Source organism: Protopterus annectens, chromosome 10.part0, assembly GCF_019279795.1.
Source record: "Protopterus annectens isolate FY-2018-M chromosome 10.part0, PAN1.0, whole genome shotgun sequence".
NCBI lineage: Eukaryota > Metazoa > Chordata > Ceratodontiformes > Protopteridae > Protopterus > Protopterus annectens.
The window spans coordinates 1,467,366,269-1,467,380,113 of record NC_056744.1 but is presented as its reverse complement, the minus strand read 5'-3'; the positions used below and the strand labels follow the sequence as shown (position 1 = coordinate 1,467,380,113).

Sequence of the window (13,845 nt, the reverse complement as noted above, 5' to 3'; positions counted from 1 at the left end):
ATACATGTGGTGAAGCTCCCTCCAGGGGCAGAGGAGGGGGCAATAATGGAAGACACTGTCCTCATGGCATAGGGGGGCCGAAAATCCAGGGCAACACGGAACAGTTCTTTGGAAAGCCCTACCAGTGCTCCTGAAAGGAGGCCTTACTGTCCTTCTCTGGAGGCAGTCGGGGGTCACTTATCTTTGTACCTAGATGCCTGGCTCAAAATAACAAATGACAACTGGGTGCAAAGTATAGTTTCCAGAGGATATTTCATTCCATTTGTCACTCCCCCTCCATTGACAACAAAAATACCGGATGTTCCACCCAGTTACAGGGAACAAGCAACAGTAGAAGTCCAAACGTTGCTAAGAAAGAGTCATCCAACCAGTCCCAGCAGACCAGATAGGATCTGGAACTTACTCAAGATTCTTTTTAGTTCCAAAAAAGACAGGGGACTGGAGACCGATTTTGGATCTCAGCAGACCAAACAGATCTGTCAAGAACGAGAAGTTCCGGATGGTCACGCTTCAGTCGATACTTCCGTTTTTAGGGAAGGACAATTGGATGTACTCAATAGATCTACAGGATGCATACTACCATATAAAAAGGGCCAGACCATCCAGGGATCATTTGTGCTTCTGGCTGGGAGCCAATCATTGCCAGTTTCGAGCCCTGCCCTTTGGTCTCACCACAGCCCCCAGAGTGTTCATCAAATGTATGGCAGTGGTCACAGCTCACCTGAAATATTTAGCATTCCAGGTGTTTCCATACTTAGACGATTGGTTCCTCACTGCCACCACCAGGCATCAGCTAATACAAGCCAGGGACACCACTCTTACTCTTTGCGATCATCTGGGCATTACAATAAATTCAGAAAAATCTGCCTTTTCACCATCGCAACATATCGTTTTTATCGCAGCAGAATTAGACACCACCACCACCACCACCACCACTTTGAGACTTCCAGCAGAAAGTCTTACTACTTTGTCAGCAGATCCATAACATCATATCAGAAGACAAGGCTCCAGCATCAGAAGTGCTAAAATTGTTAGATATGATGGCAGCTGCAATATTAGTGATAAAGTTGGGTTGCATGCACATGCAGATTCTGCAATGGCTGTTATTCACTCAGTGGTCCTACCAAGAGCTCCCAGTGTCTCATCTCATAATGATCACAAATGCATGCTAAAAGGATCTTCAGTGGTGGTTGACATCTTTTCATGTGACGATAGGTCGTCCTTTTGTCCTACCCTCACCAGCGGCCAAAGTGACCACGGACTTATTTTATTTTTTTTATTTTGGATTTATTTACGTACTTGTTTTTGTCATGAGATAAATTGACTGGCAACATTTTCTCTTAAGTTTATTTTTGTTTTTCAGTCTTTTTGTGGACAAAACAGATGCTCTGTTAATCAAAAGAATTAAAAAGAAAAACATATCTATACCCTTATCAGGTGAATTCTGGAAAGACTAAGATAGCCATAAAAATGTGTAATATTGTAACTGATATAGTAACTTCTGATATCCTTAAAGAACTTTATAAGAAAGTTTCTAAGAATAATTATTAATTGGGTAAAGGAGGACTGGTCCCAGTCAAAAATGATGAGAATTTTGAAAAAGATTAACTTGGTTCTGAAGGTCTGTAATATCTATCTCTCTGTAGTCATGACAATTCTAAAGTTGCAGTCTTTCAAGAGAATATAATTGATTCTTCATATTATTTTCTTTTTCTATTTTAGATGTATATAAAAGGAAATTTTATTGAATAAAAAGCATGGATCATAAGTTTGAAAGACGTCAATATAATATCAGGTTTAACAGATTCCTCATCAGTGTTGATCAACAAAATATTTAGGTAGTCATTAATAAAATTAGAAATTCAAGTGGGAAAAGCGTATCATGGGTTTAAAGAAGCCAATCTAATATCAGGTTTAATAGAGGCCTCAAATATATTGCTAAACAAAATACTTAGATATTCAGTAATAAAATTAGAAATTCAAGAAGTTTGTCATATTGATAACACCTGCACTAGCCTTAGCACATGCTGAATTGTCAGGCAGCTTAAACTGAGCTGATAAAAAATAAGTTTGGGTGCCAAGCCCCTCAGAGCTTTACTGTTGCTGAAGAGTACACTCTTCTGAGGCTTTTGAGGTTCAACTGTCAGCCTGTGCTGCTTCTTTACCAGGCATATCATTTCTTTTTGGGGAAAAAAATCTTCCATGTAATAAGTTTGATTATCACGTATACATTCCTTTTCAGGAAAGTTATTCTAAGTCTAAGAGTTTGTGTTTTGGTGGACTGTCATAAGACTGTACTATATTTTTAAATGGAAGCTCTCTTTTTTTCTTGTCAGTCTAAAAGTTGTTTAAAGTACCTGAAAACTATCCTTTCTGTAAGAAAAATGTGTGTTTATTTGACTTTGTGGGGGTGACAAAGTTTTTTAAATTTTTTTTTTATTGTTTTTCTCTTGGAAAAAATTGACTTTTAAAGAATTTTTTTTATTTTTACTGGCATTTAGTGCTGATTTTCCAAGCCTGACCATGGAACAATCTGTCAGACTCATAGTCAATCCTTCTGCAAGCCACAAAAATAAAGTTAAGCAAACAGCCTTTGCCATGACAGCTCACTAGCAGTTTGCCTCAGCAGCAGGTGGGTGACTCTGCTATGGACATTAGTAGTACATCTTTTACCGCAGATCCCTCTGGTGTAGCACCTTCAGCCACTGTGGATTGGGAGTTAGCCACATCCTGTGCTGCTGTTGGTGTCCCTTCAGTGGGGAAGGGGAAACACTTTTGTTAGGCCTGGAAGAGAGAATAGGGAAGGCTTCCCTTTTTTACCAGAATGTTGTGCCCATCCATGAGGAAGCTCCTGTTGCCATTATTAACACTCTTGGCCCCATTTTCCCATTAAAAGGGAGTAGAAAATTAAGCATGTATTTACACCTCTTCAATTTTCCTTAGACTTTACTGGGTCTGGCTCAGGCTATTGATCCTTCTTGTAAAGTGGTTTCTGGTAAAAGAAAATGAACCTGCTGGAGGATAGATTCATCACCCAAAGACTCCTATGCTGTGGAATAAAATAGAAATCTTGACCAATGGATGGGAGATAGAAGCACAGCAAAATAATGGGTATAGTTCCCCATATACTAAAGGGGTGGCGTAAGCAAAAACTATGGCTAGGCTTGTAAATGCCCTCGAGCAGATAGCCTAGTATGAACCTATGAACCTATGAACCTAAAAAAGGATACCTCTTTTCCTTAAGAGATTCAAGATTCTTAATATGGACAGGAAGACAAAGGGGCAGATGTAGGGTTTTCTCCTCAGATTTTTGATTCAGGTTCAAATGAGTGCACAGTATCTGGTTCTACCTGAGGGGGGAATTCTCTTTCTCTGAGATTATTTCCAGAAACTGCTAGTGTTTTCAATGGGACAACACTAAGATTTTTTCAATCCTTCAGAAAATACTGTGAGCTATTACAGAAAGAATTTCCAGAACCAGTACCCATCCCTTCAGTGCTTTCAGCTTCAGAAGGTGTGTGTGTGTGTGTGTGTGTGTGTGTGTGTGTGTGTGTGTGTGTGTGTGTGTGTGTGTGTGTGTGTGTTACTGCTTGCAGTTTTCCTTACAATCACCCAGCTTTTCTTAAAAAGGCAGATAAAGTTCCTCAGCCTTTTAACCTTTTATACACTCTTTCCAGACGTGATCCAGCAGCTGTAGCTCTAGCTAATCCTTCTGCTGCTAAACACTTAGAAAAACTATTATTTCTAATAAGTATGGATGATTATTGATCAGTATGGGAAGGAGTGTATACTACTGCCGCTTTGATTTTCAGAATTGTGAATTGTCTGGCTCATGTTAAGGTTTGTTCTAATTGCAAATGTATGAGGAATGTTTTGTCTGCAGTTTCTTCTTGTGAGGAAAAATTTACTATAAATAATTTATTTCTTCTATTAGCTGAGTCACTGTTCATGGTATACAGTGTGTGTGTATGACTGTTCGTACTTCTTCCAGGGCTTTGGCCACTGGTACTGTTTTGAGGAGGTTTGCATAGTTGCATTCTCAGAAACTCCCAGATGATGCTAGAAATGAGGTTTTAAATTCTCCTTTATGTAGAGTTTTAGTTTCTGCCCCCTCTGCTGCAGAAGTGTTCAAAATGTGTACTGTTTGCATAGTTGCATTCTCAGAAACTCCCAGATGATGCTAGAAATGAGGTTTTAAATTCTCCTTTATGTAGAGTTTTAGTTTTTGCCCCCTCTGCTGCAGAAGTGTTCAAAATGTGTGATGAAAGGGGTAAGATGATGCAGGAAATCTCTTTAAAAATTGTCAGTTGTCATTTTCCAAATGTTCTAAGAGTTTCTGTAACTCTTCATCTGTGTTTGATAAGAAACAAAGTTAACAGCTTCAAAAAACTTTAGGTAAACAGATTGTTAAGATATGACAAGGCTGTTCCAAGAAGAAATCTGTTAACTCACCAAACGAAGGTCAGTACAATAAATTTGAATAACTATTAAAGAGACTTTGTTCTCCCCTTCCACTCTAGCAGCACCCTTTATTTCTTACAGAAAGTCTTACTCTCAACTTTTCTCTTTGGCAACAAGTTATTTCATACAAACTGGTTCTGAAGATCATTCATCAAGGTTACAGATGGCATTGAGAGGAAATTTCTCCTTTCAGGGAGGTAGTTCCTCATTCTGCAGACCTTTTGTTTCCACCTTTCCTTCATCACATGCCTTCTCAGGGAGTGATAGAAACTATTCCTTCTTCCCAGGTGGGGAAGGGGTTTTATTCAAGGATATTTTAGTGCCAAAGAAAGAAGATGCTTGGAGATCAGATATTTTTTGTGTTTCACTGTTGCAGTCATCACATGTGGGTTATCCCTGCCAGGGTAGCCCTCGGCCGTCCTGAATACCAGAGAGTTAGTATTTCTGCATCGGTTGCTGTTGCTTGAGGACTGACATCAGGTCGTCAGTGGTATAAAGGAAGGCAGCCTACACTATTACATCAGTCTTTCCTGCTGTGGAGCGTGAAGCAGAAGCAGTTCTCACGAGTGCCAGTCGGCCGCTACTTGAGTGCTCGTTTCCGAATTGAAGTTGAAGTCTTCGAAAGCTAAATACCCCATTGGGGATCCTTTTTTCTTGCACTAACTGATGTCAGAAAAAGTTAATAATTGTCTCACCTGTGGAAAGCAAATACCACACTGGGACTTCCACTCTTACTGCATCACTTGTCTAAGCCCAGACCACGACATCCCTCATTGTCGTTTCTGTGCTTTAACACCAGAACTATTCGTCGTCAGGCCCTTATTGTAGCCAGATATTGCCATTAACAGTCCTCGAATTCCAATATGGCTTCAGTAAGCCATCGGACAGCAGATCTTCTGAAAAAAGCATAAAGATAAAGACAGAGGCAGACTGCACTGGACCAAACCTTTTGATGATGTTTCCGTTAAGCTGGTTGTCAGTCCTCCGGAACTCAGTGAGGCACTTTCGCAGCCCCTGATGCCCACTTCACTTAATTCACAGGCTGCTACCGAGACCCTTTCAGAGTCCTGTGTGCCACAAAACTCTTCATCTAAGGATCCTGGTGTCGTCTCTAACTTGGATGTGTCTGGAGCCACTGTGCAGGCACCAGCTTTCGAGGAAGTCCTTTGCAACACCGAATCCCGACATAAACTGATACCTTCTTTTGTGGCTACCATTCTTTTGAAAACAACCGAGTTCCTCAGGCCCAGAGGTCAAACCACACCCAAGAAACCCACTACCTATTCTCAGATGCCTGCTGCTGTGCCTCAGTCTCAAATGCTTAAAATGGCAGAAGACCTTATCATGCTGATTAGGGGAAGCCAAGTCACTCCCTCAAAAAGAAAAAGAGATCTGTCTCCGGTAGTTTTTTCTGAACAAGAGTCAGATGAATCCGATGCATCTGACTATGAAGACATGCAGCCACTCTCTACATATGAGGATTCTGATGTAGAGGAATCCATTCCTTCAGCCTCTTCCCCAGAGGATTTTTCCTTTGGGGAAACCCTGCATACCTTAAGAGAGTATTTCCAATGTGAAAGTCAAGACTGCCCTCAGGCTAAAAAGAGACACAGAGAGTTCCCGGATCTTCCACAACACAGATCTGTAGCCATTCCCCCAGTCCTGGATGTGGTGGGTGATATTTTCTGTGAATCCAGCTTGACTCCAGATGCCCTCCCTCCTGCTCCCAGAAAACCAGACAGGTACTACAGAGACTCATACAAATATCTTTTTTAATATCCAACAGCTGACCCTGAGGTCATTTTTCAAGGAACAAAAGGGATTAAAGCAACCTCAGCTAAGAATCCCACCCCCTCAGACAGGGATTCCCGAGCACTGGACAGATGGGGTAAAAAGGTGTACAATTCAGCTACTCTTGCTATCAGGGTGCTAAATTGTCAGTTCCATATGCTTAAATATCAGCAACATACCATGGAACTCATTAAACAAAAAATGCCCTCCTTTCCTGCATGGGCAGAATCTAAATATTTACAAGACTTAATGCATTCTGCAAGTCAAGTAACTAAACACACTTTGCCCTGTGGTTTTGACACCCTAGAAGCTTCTTGCAGGGCAGCAGTCACTGGTTCTGTCATTAGAAGACTTGCATGGCTTAAAGAACAACCCTTGCCAGACCATGTCAAATCAAAATTGTTGGATGCACCCTTGCACAAAGATAACTTATTTGGCACTAAAGCAGAAGAGGTCTTAAAAAGGATGGAATAAAAAGCAAAATCTATGCACAGTTAGACTACTTACAGGTCCAGCCCCCTAGGTTCAGGAGGCATTTTCCCTCCAAGCACTGGTTCTTTCCTGCACTGAGTAAACAGACTCCAGCTTTCTGCAAGGAAAATCCTGCAATCCCTGGGGTTCATGGCATCTTGCATACTCCTCATTCCATTTGCCTGACTACATATGAGGAAACTTCAGTGGTACTTAAAGAGCCTTTGGTGTCAACACTCTCAAGATCTGGAAAATCTTCTTCCTATTATTCCTTGCCTGAGGAAGGAATTTCTTTGGTGGGCAACAGCCTGCTCCCACAACAAGGGGCTGCCCTTCTCCGCACACCCTGCCACCCAGACCCTAACCACAGATGCATCAGACTACACTTGGAGTGCACACCTGGATGGCAGGTGCATACAGGGCCAATGGAGCCCACAGCAAATCCTCCTACACAGCTATCAAAAAGAGATGATGGCTGTGCAGCAGGCCTTGATAGCTTTCAAACCCCTTCTCTCCCCAGGTGTTCTCCAGATCAAACTAGAGAATACCACTGTGATCAGCGAGCAGGGAGGGACTCACTCCTTCCCGCTGTGCAGGCCGGCCATGACCCTTTGGCCCACAGTCTCTACCATGAAACTACACCTGTTAGCACAATACCTTCCAGGCTCTCTCAACTCCCTGGCAGACCAATTAAGCAGAAAGCTTTTGGACCCACATGAGTGGCAGATCAACAGAAGTACCTTCTTCCTAATAACTCAGAAATGGGGAACCGCAGAGGTTGACCTCTTTGCCTCCCACACCAACGATCAGCTCAGCAAATTCTGCACCAGGGGGCATCATTGCATGGCTTGGAAAGTGGATGCCCTGTACTTCCCCTGGGTAAACCTCTCAGTCTATGCCTTTCCTCCCCTACCTCTCATTCCCAGGCTACTGCTCAAAATAAGGGAGGAAAAGCCAAGGACCATTCTCATAGCTCAAGACTGGCCCAGACTGCACTGGTACTCCTTGCTGCGCAGCCTGTCCCTGCTGCCTCCATGGAATCTTCCTCAGATTCCAAACCTCCTAACCCAGAGGGAAGGGGAATTCATGCATCCCCAATAGCAGACACTCAATTTGGCAGCATGGCTTATTTCCTACCCCTGACCAATCTGCCATCCTTCGCAAACAGGTTTGATGTTATTCGGCCAGACACCCTAGCACCAGAAAGACTTATGCAGATAAATGGAAAAGGTTCTGCACCTGTATCCAGGCTAAGGGGGCCAATACAGCACAGCCCTCCATCCTTCTCACCCTGGATTACCTAGCTGACCTACTACACAGTGGTCTCTCTTTCTCCTCTATAAAAATTCATGCCTCTGCTATTTCTGCTCATTTTCCCACTGAGCAGCCTCTTTTCTCACACCCTCTGATTAAACAGTTCCTCAGAGGGGCTAGCAACTTGAGCCCCCCCCCCCCCCCAGAAGGGCACCAACACAAGCTTGGGACCTTAACTTTATCTTGGAAAAGCTCACCCTGCCTCCTTTCTAAACAGCTTTTTCGGCAGAACTAAAATTTATCTCCTGGAAGATAGCCCTCCTCCTGGCCATCACTTCAGCCAGAAGAGTCTCTGAGCTGCAATCACTCATGGCTGTGGAACCCTTCATCATCTTCCATACAGACAGGTTATCCCTCAGAACTAATCTATCCTTCATGCCCAAGGTGGTGTCCAGTGTGGCTCTCAACCAATCCATTCATTTGCCCACCTTCTTTCCTAACCCCCAAAACAAGGGATAAAGGATTCTGAACTCTCTAGATGTGCAGAGACAGCTCAGATACTATCTGGAGAGGATTAAACCCTTCAGAAAGTCTGATCATTTGCTGGTTATCTTTGCTTCGGGGCAGAAGGCAAAGGCACCATGGCAAGCCTCCCCCCAAGGGATCAGAACACACTCCACCAGAGCAATTACCACCTCTGCAGTTTCCACAGATGGCTCCTGACCAGGGACATCCTGGAGGCTGCCACCTGGACATCTGTTCACACCTTTACCAAGCATTACCACCTGCCTCTGTTCTCCAAATCTAGGGCAGGGTTTGCCTCTGCAGTCTTACAGGGCATGTTAGCCAGTCCCTAGCTTCCTTGACTGCCTCCACCCATTTCCTCAGCTTTGGGAATCTACACAAATGTGATGACTGCAACAGTGAAACATGAAGAACATAGTATAGCTGTGTACGCTTACCATAAATGTAGATGTTGGAGTGTCTTCACTGTTGCAGTCAAGGTTTCCCTCCCTCCATCTCCTATTTTTCTTTTGTTACCTTTCCTCCTTGTTGTTCTCCTTCCTTACAAGGGTCATATTGGTATTTATTTTCCATTGGTCGGGTTCTTCTACCAGAACCCGACCTCCTACTTTGGGGGCTCCTGACAGGTTAGGGCAAGAAAAACTGATGTAATGGCATTGGTTGCCTTCCTTTATACCACTGGCGACCTGACGTCAGTCCTCAAGTGACAGCAGCCAACACAGAAATACAAAGTCTCTGGTATTCAGGCCGGCCAAGGGCTACCCTGGCAGGAATAACCCAAATGTGATGACTGCAACAGTGAAGACTCTCGAAAATCTATATTTATGGTAAGTGTATACAACTGTACTTTCTGGATCTTCCTTTCCTAAATCTATTTGTGATAGTGCTCAAGTTCAAAATGCTGTCACTTCACAACCTGGTATCTCATCTTCCTCATTCAACTTTTGAGGTCAAAGCAGATTTAAAAGATGTTTATCATCACATTTCTATTCATCCAGACTGCAGACGTTTCATAAGATTTTGTGTTTCTGTATCACATTATCAATTCTCTGCCTTGCTCTTTGGACTATCCACTGCACCAACAGTGTTCACAAAGTGTCTGGATCCAGTTATTGTTTATTGCAGGCTACAGGGTATCCACATTTTTCCATATTTAGATAACTTGCTTATCATTTCAGGGTCTTTTTCAAAGTGTCAGGAATCTCTCTTTTGGGTGAGAGATCTCTTACACAAGCTGGAATTCCAAGAGAACATTTAAAAGTCTTTCTTGACTCTTCATGGGATTGTGTTTCTTGAATATCAACTAGACACCACAGTTTAAAGAGAATTTCTTCTACAGGACAAAAACAAGTCTATTTCTAGATCTGTTTCTAAGGTTTTCCAGTCAGACTTTGGACACTGCAAGGGAATACCTCAGGATATTGGGTCTCATGCCTTCTTTGATTCTCATGATACCACTGCACATGTGATACAGTGGTATTTGAAGTCTCTTTGGTCCCAGCACTAACATCCTTTGCCTTTTCAAATGCCAGTGCTGAGGTTTGTCTGAAGAGAAATCACATGGTGGGAACAACAGACATCCCTAAGTCCAGGTTTCCCCTTCTCCCTCCCTCCCTCCCTGTTCCAGTGGAGTCAGTTCACCACAGACAGCTCAGACTTTGCTTGGGGAGTTATTTTTAGGATAAAATTGAATGATATGTGGAACACCAAGGACAGATACAAGCATATAAATATAAAATAGATGCTTGCCCTGATCAAGGCACTCAACTCTCTAAATCATATTTGGTCCCCACGACCTTTTCAAGTTGTTAAGACAATACCACAGTCATTTGGTACATCAAAGCAAGGAGGAACCAGGTCATACCAGATATGCAGACTAGCCATGTTAGCTTAGAATACAGCTTCACAGCACAGTTTCACTCTGCAGGCATTCTGCATTCTGCCAAAACAAACTGTGTGTCACACAGGCTGAGCAGGACAAAGGCGGACCCTCACAAATGGAAACTAGATCAGATGGTCTTCCAAGATTTGATTCATCTAAGGGGAGTTCCTCAAGCAGGCCTCTTTGCCTCCTCTCTGAACAATCAGCTGGCAAGATTCTACTCTAGAACTCCAAGCAAGAAGGCCTGAAAGACAGATACCTTTTCTTTTCCCTAAACAGGAATGTTTCTGTATACTTTTCTACCCTTTCCACTAATATCCCAGGTACTTTTGAAAATTCATAAGGAATCTTCCAAGCTCATTGTTGTGACTCCCTGCCCAGGCAACTGCGGTTTTCCCTTATACGTTCATATGTTTATAGGAGATTAGTAGGCTGCTGGCTCAAGAGCCCTTACAAGCCCAGCCATTATTAACCTTTCGATACCTAAGGGATAGAGAATGGCTTAGGATTGTTTGAGTATTTTTATTTTTAAGAAATTTCTTTCTTTTGGGAATGGCCAAGCATAGTTACCACAAGCTTCATCACAGACTGGATCTACTCACCCAACAACAGGGTTGTTTGACATACCGTGACATCAATCAACTTCAGTTGATGGCCTGGATGATAAGGTCTTAATTCCATTTAGGAAACACATACTAATGGAGGCAATAAAGCCTACTACTAGAAAATTATATATTAGCAAGTTCAAACGTTTTTCTAGTTTGTGCCAAAAGCATAACCAGCACATATTCAAGGCTAGTTGTTCACTACTTTTACAATATTTGGGTGAGTTACTATCCTATTGCCTTTCTTACTGCTCTGTTGAAGTGGGTTTATCAGCCATTTCTTCATGTCTGCCCATGGATCATCCTATTTCAATGTAGTCTCATGTCAAAATGTTTTTGAAAGGAGCTTGCATACGAGGACTCCAAGAAAAAACAGTGACCTCTCCTTGGGATCTTAATTTTGTGTTAAAAAAGCTAACACTTGCTCCATTTGAGCTAGCTTACCTGGGTGACTTCAGGATCATAAAATGGTAAAGTGTTTTACTGATTACTGTGACCTCTGCAAGAAGATTAATTTGCAAACAATTATTGTGATTCAGCCCTACCTCATTTTCCACAGGGACAGGATTTCTTTGAGAAGTAATCTTTCTTTTATGCCTAAAGTGGTACCTGAGTTTAATTTATGTTAAACTATCCATCTCCCCATTTTTCTTTCCTGCACCCAAAAATGAGAGAGAAAGGATACTGTGTACCTTAGATGTCCATAGGCAGCTCAGGTACTATTTCTTCAGTATTAAATCTTTCAGATCTTTGGCTCAATTCCTCAGTTCTTGTGAAGGTAAGAAGAAGGAACAACCTGTGTCAAATAGTATTCCAGGCAGTTAGATGTGTTGATTTGATAGATTTCAGTCAAACAGCCTTCAAGTAATTAAAATGCTTCCAATTTTTTGCACCTCTGGACCTACTTGAAGTGGTACAGTAAAGATGTCTTCAAGTTTTATTTTCTAATTTGAGAGGAATGATACTGTTCCTTCTCTGTGATTCTAAGTTCTAAGCTTAAATCTTGCGTTTTGTCAAAGTTTTTCATCTCATATAGGGTTCTTCAAATAAGAATATGGCATAAATTGCCCTTGTTTATCAAGTTATTATTAGTTGATTTTGTTTTAATTGCTTGCTTGAGTATTTGTTCATTTTCATGCACTTTTGAGAATTGTGAGGACCTTGCCAAAATTCTAGAGAAATGTATCCACCAGCAACTCATGAATCACCTCACTACCAACAACCTACTCTCTAGCACCCTGCGTGGCTTCATGCCTAAACACAGTACTAACTCAGCCCTCATAATCTTTACAGAGACCATTCGCCACCTCAAAAATGAAGGACAACTAGACTTAGCCATTTTCTTAGATATGTCAAAGTTTTTGACACAGTGTCCCATCAGCTGCTCCTCAACAAACTTGCCACTTACAATCTCAATACCACACCCCTAACATGGTTTCACAGTTATCTAGCTGACCATCAACAGGCCACTAAATAGGCAAACAGCCTCTCCGCACTATTACCAGTCATGACGGGGGTACCACAAGGCCCCATACTTAGGCCCCTCCTCTTCATAATATTTACCAACAACCTATATACTGCCACCCAACATGCCATCATCATCTAATAAGCAGATGACTCCTCCCTTATCTGCCCAGCCCACTCCCCACAAAAACTCCAACACAAAATGCAATCATCATTCCAAGACATTGAAAAGTACCTCACCAGCTAACATCTCATCCAAAATCCAAATAAGACCAAGCTCATAATTTTCTCTAATAAATCTTCCAAACCCAGTACCCAATCCCTCTTCATACTATCTAACAGCTGTGCACAAATTGAACCCACCAATCAGACCAAGCTGCTAGGGTAACCATAGTTGACTCACTAAAATGTGATAAACACATCTAGCTGACCATCAAAACATCCAGTCTAAACTAGGCGCTCTATACAGGATTAAACCTTATCTTACACAACAAGTTAGACTGGCCACTGCAAGATTCCACTTGCTCTCCACCCTCCTATACTGCTCTGAGGTCTTTACTAACCTATCAAAAACTGACCTAAATAAATTAGACTCCTGCTATAACAGAATAGCTACGTTTGTCACCAGCCAACCCCACAGAGCACACCACTGCACTGCTGTCCGACAGCTCAGCTGGCTAGAACTTCCCAACCTATTATTACTAAAACAACTTTCACTTGCCCATAAAATCATATTCAACCCTACTGACTACCCAGCTCTATCAAACCTAGTCCAGCCACACACAAACTGTAGACTCCTCAGGTCATCCAGCAGACTAATGCTAAAAGTAACCCAGTCTCACAAACATCACAAAGACTCCCTGTACTCTCATAAAATAGTCAAAAATTGGAACACCCTTCCTCAACAGATAATTAAAAATCCCAACCTGTCCACATTTAAAACTACCCTGAAAGACTATTTAAATGATAATTGGCTATGCCCATGTATTGCTCCCAACTAATATTCTTCCTATTTTTTCCTGTTCATCTCATACGTTAGCCCAAATAGTACTCATCTCACATAGGGCTATCCCACTATCTGTCTTATCTTTATTAATCTTTGTTCCTTCAGATTACATAACTTGTAAAACTACATGACCAATTTTGGTCTGTCAGAAGTGACTCACCTTGTAAAGCTACATGACATATGTACCTCATATATATTGTAAAAATGTATTTATTTTATTTTACGTTTGTTGACCGGGCTAGTCTAGCTGGATACATGTCCATTTTCAGTAGGGGCCCTGGGAGAAAAGCTCCAAGAAACATACAAAAATTAATATAAAAGTCATAACAGATCAAAGTAAAAAAAGATATTGTTACATAAAAAGTTGTTTTTTTTTAAAGTACAAA

At 41.9% G+C, this 13,845-nt stretch overlaps 1 protein-coding gene across 1 annotated transcript in view; it reads left to right on the top strand.

The window, feature by feature from the left end:
- LOC122813657 (integrin alpha-X-like) overlaps positions 1–13,845 on the top strand; it is a 3,682,398-nt gene that overhangs the window by 3,667,480 nt on the left and 1,073 nt on the right. The gene's annotated exons all lie outside the window — the stretch shown is intronic.